The sequence below is a fragment of the Crocodylus porosus genome, unplaced genomic scaffold, assembly GCF_001723895.1.
Source record: "Crocodylus porosus isolate Cpor-Errol unplaced genomic scaffold, CroPor_comp1, whole genome shotgun sequence".
In the NCBI taxonomy this organism is placed as follows: domain Eukaryota; kingdom Metazoa; phylum Chordata; order Crocodylia; family Crocodylidae; genus Crocodylus; species Crocodylus porosus.
Window position 1 is genome coordinate 12117357 of NW_017728914.1, and position 8679 is coordinate 12126035.

The 8679-nt window shown below is 38.4% G+C and overlaps 1 protein-coding gene across 3 annotated transcripts in view; it reads right to left on the reverse strand.

Annotated features, from left to right (window-relative positions):
- The window catches only part of TENM2 (teneurin transmembrane protein 2), a 1069972-nt gene extending 1067143 nt beyond the window's left edge, over positions 1 to 2829 (reverse strand). For 2 of the 3 annotated variants that reach the window (XM_019534873.1, XM_019534872.1), the window contains exon 1: positions 2698 to 2829. The gene's annotated coding sequence lies outside the window, so the exon portion shown is untranslated. The remainder of the gene's footprint in view (positions 1 to 2697) is intronic. The other variant, XM_019534874.1, reaches the window with a different exon arrangement.
- Positions 2830 to 8679: the final 5850 nt, after the last annotated feature.

The following is an 8679-nucleotide window of genomic DNA, read 5'->3' on the forward strand; positions in this document are numbered from 1 at the left end:
TTTTTTTTTTTTTTTAATCAGAGAAAACCAGGATCCTTTGTAATTGTGAATGGATCTGTGTCAGAATGTAAGAGGTATTGGGGCTGTGGGTGTTGTTCCACAGGGATTTATCTTTGGTTCAGTGCTGTTTAACATCATGGTGTCATGATTTGGATACCAGAACAGAGAGCTTCAGAATCAAATTTGCAGATGAAAAGGCTGGGAAGTGTTGAAGATCAAGAAAAGAATTCAGAAGCATCTTGACAGATTGAAAAGCAGGTAAGAGATAACAGATTGCAGTCCACTAAAACACAGGTGTGCTAGACACAGAATGGGAGAAGAATAATGAAAAGCAGAAATACAGAATGGGAGATAACCAGCTGGGCAGCAGCACTGCTGAGAAGGATTTAGGAGGTTTGCTGAATCCTAGGGATCAGCAGTGTAACAGCTGCAAAAAAAGCAAATGTCATTTTGGGCTGCATCACATTAGTATTAGATGCAAGACACGGGAGATGACAGTACTGCTCTATTTGAACTAATCAGACCATACCGTGGAGTTCTGGTTTCCACATTTTAAGGTTGGGGACAAGCTGGGCAGGGCCCAAAGGCAGATGACAAAAATGATAAAAGGATTGAAAGGAAAGCCACATAGGGACAGGTTAAGGGAACTAGTTATGTATAGCTTGGAGAAAAGGAGATTAAAAAGGAACATGGTAACGGTTTTAAAGTATATGAAAAGCTGCCATAAACACGAACCATTATCTTCTGCCAGAGGGCAAGACACGAAGCAAGGTTTTTAAATTGCAATGAAGTAGATTTAGATTAGATCTCAGGAAAAAAAAACACAAACTTCCTTACCGTTAGAACAGTAAGGTAGTGCAACGGACTGCCCAGTTAAACTGCAGAATCTCTTCCATTGGAGGTTTTTAAGAGGAGACTTGATAAACATCTGATAGAGATGATTTAGGAACAGTGTCCCTCCATTCAGACAGGAGTTTATTCCAGACAAACCTTGAGGTTCATTCCAACTCTATGATTCTATAATTCTGTATGCAGGTGTATTCAACAGTAACTTAGGAGGCGCTTTTCTTGGCTTTTAAATAACCAATGGTTTCATGTTTAGATATGAAGCCAAAACACTTGTTTACAAATAATAAATAATACAACACTTTGATTTAAAAAACACCAGATTTTCTTCTCTTTAAACAGTTCCTTGTTATATATTTGAAGTTTACTTTAGCTTTCACATGGTTTTCCTATATGTATCAATTTATAACATTAAGATCTTCACCAAGTAATTATGATGCATCATCTTCTGACTGCTGAAAGCTCCAAATTGAAACATTTATATTTGTGTGCATATAAATAAAACTGATGCATTTCTCTGTCAGTTTTATATATACATACACATATCTACACACACATACACATGCATCATAATTTTATTTTTTTATGGGTACACAAATAAATGTTTCAATTTGAAGCTTCCAGCAGTTAGAAAACGAGGCATAAGAAACACCTGACAAGGATTTTCCTGCAGCATATTAGGACATATAGTCAGAACCTAAGAAACTGGTACTACCAAATTAGTGGTGTCAAATAGTTGCTCTGCTTTGAGAGGACCCAATGTAACAGAGAGGAGGAAGCAGAGGAAAGGCTTGATTTTTAGTGAGCCTTTGTAGCTTCTTTTGAGTCTTCAACTGAAACTTGGTGTTTGGTATCTCTGAAAAAAAATCAAACCTTAAAATTATTGTATACTTGGTTTCAAAGTATTTTTACACAATTTAGACTTAATAATAAACAACGTCCAATTAAACAATTTATTTTTAAGTAGAACAAATCCAAATAGAACTGGAATTGAAGTAAATGCAATTTTATTTGAATGAGGATTGCCAGATATGGCTCTCAAATAGTACTCAGCGAAACTAAGAACCTCAGAGAACTTAAGAGTGTTAAACTTAATTGTAATTTTCCTTTATCTTTGCCAAGGAATCATCAACTCAAAAGGTTATATTTCCTTTTACTCTAGCTGTTCCGACAGATAGTCTGCTTTTTTGCTACTAGATAGAGTAGGGTAGTATACTACTGTGTATAATTATATGAATTCCCAGAGGGTATGTACAACATAATTAAATTATAGGGTGTCTTGTGAGCATTCTGGCCAACCTTATAGAACCATGAAATAACAGACAATTCACAGGTTTTTTCCCTTATTTATAATACGCCTCATGCAAAGAAAAGATATTATATGGAGATTTATAAACATCAGGAATCTACAGTCAATCAAATGCTTTCACTGCTTAAGTAGTTTTTGCTGCTTTAGGATTCTGAAAAATGATCCAATTTGAAGAAGGAACAATTGCTTTTAATAACAAGAGCAACAAATTATTGGCCCCCCCCCCCCCCACACACACACATTTGATGTAAGGTCTTTCTTTTAGGATAGGCTATTCAAGAAAATTCAATCCAGGAAGGTAGAGAAAAGGCAAGCTTCTCTTAGTAAAGCATTCTGAAGTGATTCAATTGGGTTGGAAGAGACTAGAGTAGATTTTTGTAAGAGAAAATGCTAGGACAAATTGCTTTTCTCCACAAAGTAGTACTTTTCTGCAGAGATCTGGAAAAGTATGTTTAAAGTCTCTATGAAAGCACTTTGGTCAGCAATACAAATGCAACTTGAAGCAGAACAGCACACAAAATCAAAGCTATGAATCCACTCACCAAAATGGTGGTTCTCCAACACACTATTCTGCAAGCTTTACAGGTATCCGCCACTCTTCACAAAGTGACAGAGAGCTCTTTATCGGGTAGATAACAAAAAGCGAGAAATAACTGTCAAGAAGAAGGAAAAACATATATATTTATAAATAACAGAGGAAATAAAAAATACCAAACAATAAATATCTATAAAAGTCTTTAATAAATACAGTTCTTACAATGAACTCCTCAAGCAAAGAAAGAGCTTTATTATCCTGATAGACTAGGTCACTATTGTAACATTAGATAGTCTAGGTCAAAGAGGTTTTTGCTACTTTAAATAGATAGGTGAGGACAACAACCACTACCTTCCAAGATTTTTCCTCTTTATTCCGCTACATAATCCATTACTTCCTGGCTCCTGTATTTTCTTCAAATGGATTTTTCCTTACTTTTAAAACAGACTTTTGAAAAAGATCTATTTGTGCATAGCCACACCATTTTCTTACTACTTATCTGACCAGTGGAGTAGTCCTTTTAGGAGCTCAGAAAGATGATAAATTGAGAATTAATTAAAAAGTCAAACTGCAGTGGGAATACAGTTACACATTGAAAAAAAAAGAGACAGTAATTAGTCCTCCTAGCAAGTTTAAACCACCAAAAGGAAACATTTGGGCTCCCCAAAAGTGTAATCAGTATGAGCAGGGTAGGGGAAAAAGAAAGGACACCCAAATTCCATCCAACTTCACTGTGGCCAAGTATTCACATTGTTCCTCAGAGTTCAACCAGAGTTTTTTATGGGAAGAACATATAATAGTATAATGTATAAAATATATAAAATGTTTTCAATAGTTACAATGCAGCCTAAATATATTAATATTAATATAGCCATTAATATTCCATATATTTAATACTGTCATTTTTATCCATTACTTTTAATGAAACACAAGTCTGATATACTAGTAATACTGAACAACTAGATATGTATATCCCTGAAAATGAACAGGCAAATTGGTATTGCGTGTCCATTGTTCTACATAAAGTATTAAAATTATTAAATAAGCCTTATGGAGTTCACTCTGCCACATATTGGGCACTAGGGCTGTGCAAAATGGCTGTGTTTCAATTCAGTTTCAAATTCAGCTGTTTTGGAGGACAGCGATTCATTTTAGTTTTTCGGATCATGGTCCTGTTTTGTTCTGGGCAAATCCGTTTCAAACAGGCCTCAAGCTTCACACAGTCCTACTGAGCTAGGTGGGGCTGCAGGGTCCTAGTAGGGAGAAGTACAGGGCCGTGGGTGGCTTATCCAGGGGAAGGAGAGGGCCGCTGCCCTCTGTGCAGCTGAGGAGACCCCCCATGTGGATCTCTGACCCCTGTCATTCCAGGTCACAGGGCAGAAAAGCAACACAAAGTGTGTAAGCTTGCTGGTCGCTGCCGTGCAACTCAGCTCCACAGGGAGCAGGGATCTGCCCCGGGAGTTTCCTTGCTGCCATTGCCTGTCCCGCGCTGCTCTAGTGATGAGGAGCTGCATGGGGTGGGCAGCAGTGGCAAGGAGACCCTAGTGTGGATCTCTGCTCCCTATGGAGCCAGGTTGCATGGCAGGGACCAGCACTGCCCTGCTGCATGAACTGGCTCCACAGAGAGCAGAGATTCATGTTGGGGCTCCTCACCATCACTGCCTGTCCCGTGCAGCCCCATGTCACTGGGGCAGCACGGGGTAGGCAGCAGTGGTGAGGAGACCCCCGGCATGGGTCTTTGCTTTCTGTAAAGCTGAGTCGCATGACAGGGCAGCAGTGTACAGCTGCTTCCCTGCAGGCCCAGCTCCGAAACTCCAAAAATTCTCTGAAACATTTTGGATGCCTTGTTTCATTTTGGAGATGTTTCTGAGCCTTCCGTTTTGATTTGGATTTGGTGTTTCAGGAGCTGAAAAAGCCTGAAACACCTCTGAAGTGAAATGACTGCCGTAATTTTGCACAGGGCTACTAGGCACTTCTACACAAGACATTTACTGTGCAGTAGACATCATGCATCTAAACATGCACCCCATTAGGCTGCAATAAATTAATTTAGTCCACAGCAGGACAGGACTTGTAAATGCTGCCCCAGCTGGCTGGGGCATGAGGGTGCTTCAGTACAGGGGTTGTCTGCTGGTTAGTCTAACACTGAAGCATGCTCATGCCTCAACCAGGCCCTTCACAGCATGTTGAGCCAGGAGGAGCAGCCTCACACTGGCAAGATAACCCCTCATGAGTCCTGCCAGCTGGGGCTGCTCCAGCCCAGCCCGAAGTGCTGTGGTCCCAGGTGCATATGCAAATGGCATGCCTGGGAGTGATAAACTCTGGAGTTTATTGCTTCACATTAATTGCATGTGTAGATGCACCCATTAATACTGTATGGAATCTTAGAAGGCTTCAAGAGGCAGTAGTCTTAGAATGAGTCCATTTTGGAACTGAAATAAATAAGGACTGCGGGCACCTATACACATGCTCTGGGAGGGGCGTTTTAGAGTGGTTTAACTTTCAATAAGCTTTAGTTAAATTGTCCTTGTCACCTTTTTGAAACACAGGGATACTACATACATGAAACAGTGCTAAACGCTAGAGCATTCTGATGAGAATGCTCCAGCAGACTTGACTGAGTCTACTCCAACACTTTTTAATCAGAATGCATTGGAACATGTGTAATAGTGCCTATTAAGCATAAGTAGGTTGACAGGTGTAACTTCCATGTAGAGGGGTTATAAACAGATGGTTTGTAAAAACAGAAGATACAAAGAACTGAATGTAACAAGATATACAACAAAACAAGCACCCCCTCACCTGGCTGTCACTATGATAATAAGTTTATGTCCAATTCTGACACTTTGCCTGTATGCTCAGTTGCACACCCACTTGGCACATCAACACGAGACACTGTCTGGTAGCCTGATACTCCTACTCAGTAGCATTGTGTGGCAAAAACCATGATGTGATGCTACTGCACAGTAGTGTCAAAAAAAAAAGAAGGTGTTAGTTGGCACTACTGCATAGTAACTTTTGTTACTGCACATTTATTTATACACTTGTTTATACAAATACTAAATAAATGTGCAGTAACCACTACGCAGTAGCGTTTCATGTAGATGCAGCCATTGAATGGTAAATCTGCATTCACTTTACAACATCTTACAGCTCATTTGCCGGTACACTACAATTTTGATCATTACCAAATCTAACAAAGATTTTTATGGGGAGTGCATCTCCTTGTATCAATTATGTTACAACTTAGAGGGACACTTCTTTCCTTTTCACTGTTGCAGGTTTAACCATAAGTATAAACCAAATAGCTTTTATTCATTGCCATTTGGCCAGTCATGCCAATGATAATAGTTGGTCAAGCCAATCGACATGGGATAAATGTTAAGGTGCATAAATGCAACCCTCCCCTGACAACATGCATCTTTATATACACACTAGCCAATTGTCCCTCAAGAATGATTGGGGGGAGGGGGGACTGGGATGGAGTGCTGCCACCTATTGTCCCATGCTGCCACTGTTCTGCCTCTTGCAGGGAGCAGGGTGGAGGAACGAAGGCCAGCACTGCTGGTCTTGATTCCCCCACTCTGTTTCGTCTTTGACATGGCTTTTGAATCATAGCAGTGCTCCCCCACGCTTGGAGCACTCTGATTGGCTTTTTCTGTCAGCCAATCAGAGCATGAATAAAGCCTTACGGATGGACAGACAAGAGACAGACAGACTTAGGCTTTTATAATATTAGAATTGTTCCTTGAACCATACAATCACGGGCTAACATGTATACACAACTAGATAATACCTTATTATTTCTTCCTCTTGAATTTTAGCCATTTTGATCTATTATAAGTTTGGTCTATTTTCTACATTCCTATGTTATCTTGTCACATTCCAAGTCAACCAGGACAATTTACTGATTGTGTTAGTTTTGACAAGATACTCAATACAGAAAATAGAGGGTGCAGACATTAATCAATTCTTAACCACTTGATCCTTTTAGAAAACTCCCACTCCTCGTAGGCTGCTCACTACCTTCTTTGTTACTGAGTCTGAGGATCAGTCAAGATGTAGTTTTGATGACTTTAAGGAGTTAACCCTTTCCTACCATCCTAAGGAGGTCTAGCATCTGGATCAGCCAACAAATATGACAATCTTGTGAGAAAAAGGGGAAAAAAAATTATGTATATGGATAAATGCTGCTTAGAGATAGGTTAGTGAAGAGACTGAGGCCAGGATTTTTAAAAGAACAATCCTCTTCACTGCGCTCAAGAGAAGTCAGAAAGAAAGTAATCACATATGCTGACTCTCAAAGCTCATCTTCAGGGGTGGGAGGGGTCTGCAGATGAAGGGGCACATCTAACCACCTTCCCAGCCTGTTAGGAAGTATTTTGCTTTCAGAAGCCAGCAATAGCTGGAGCATGCTGTGCTCTATAACATGCCTCCCTCACCCTCCAAAAGGAAACTTAGCCTTCTAAGCAGGGGGTCCTTTCATAAGTTTTCATCCATCAGCTTGGTTACTTTTCTCACTATGCTCAGCTAGATCAGGCGTTAGCCCTTAGAAGCTAAATATAAGTTCTAGATATTTGTCATTTAGGATTGTATTAGTACAAGTGCTATAATCATGTACTATACTTTCTACAACTATCTGTAAATAAGGCATAACATAGGCCTTTAAAAAGCAACATCTTTCCATCTTGTGTAATGTACAAAGCAAAACAAAGAGACCAAATGTAGCTCTCATTATCAAGCCAGCCATAGCCAAGATGACTATACATACAGTAAGCAAACTGGAAAAAAGGATGGCGGAAAAACCTGTTGTCTCTTAACATTCTAACATTGTTATGTTAGGGATTACTTATTTTCATAAGAGGTTAAACAAAAGTGTAATATAAGTTCAAAGATTTCCTTTAAATTCTAAACCATGTCTGAAAATGAATTTCAACCGGTACACTTTCATTAGCTTATAAATAAAATAAACCATTCTCTCATAGCTGTTGTTTTCTTCAATTAGGATAAATAGATCATGGGCCTGCAGCGGATGTTGGGTATTTTTCAAAGCTTCAAGAGATGGCATTTATTGTGCTATTTCATTTATCAAGAGCTAAGTGACAAATGATGAGCTTCTTGCAAGTAATAAGCAAAATAGTGGAAATCCATTCTAATACATAGGAAAATATCCATTTAGTTTAGAGCCACATTATGAGTTTACACTAAGGTAATTTTCTTCATTGAAATGTTTAATGCAATTGTGAATAAAACAAATGACAATTAAACAAATTTGAATTGAAAACTAAATAAAAGGGCAACCATGCTAATGACACTTCTGTTAATATCAAAAATCATCTTGAGACACGCATAGATTTAATGGTTTTATTAAAATCAACATTTTATATTTAATGTTACTCAGCACCTGTTACTTCAAAAATGTCTGTTAGGTATACAATTAAAATTCATATGCAAGAGAGACACCATGTTAGTGTTCACAGGAGGAAAAATGATAGATAGTATAGACCCCCTGCAGTTTCATTCCTTTTTCAACAATGAATTGTTTGCAAATATGGATAAGTTGCTTTGGGCCACATTTTTTAAGTATTTAGGCAGTTAAATGATGTAGAAAGCCCAGTGAGATTTCCAAATCAGCCCATGTGTTTAACTCCCATTAATTTTAGTGGGATAAAGACAACAAGGAGTTCTAAAAATCCAAGTAGGTGAGTATCATGAAGCATGCAAATATCTTTCAGAACTGATATTTTATGTCTCTGATTTATGTATATTCCTATAAAATTAATCTTAATCACCATCACCATCCACCTCATAAAATCATCCAAATACATTAAATAGTTTTAAATTACTTAGAGACCCATTACTGAAGAGTGGTATAAAAATCTATCTACAAAGTTATATCAGGTTCAATAATAATATTAATTATTAAACGTTGCAAGAAAAGGAATTAAGATTTAGTAAATAACAAGTTTCCTACATTGGCAAAACAGTA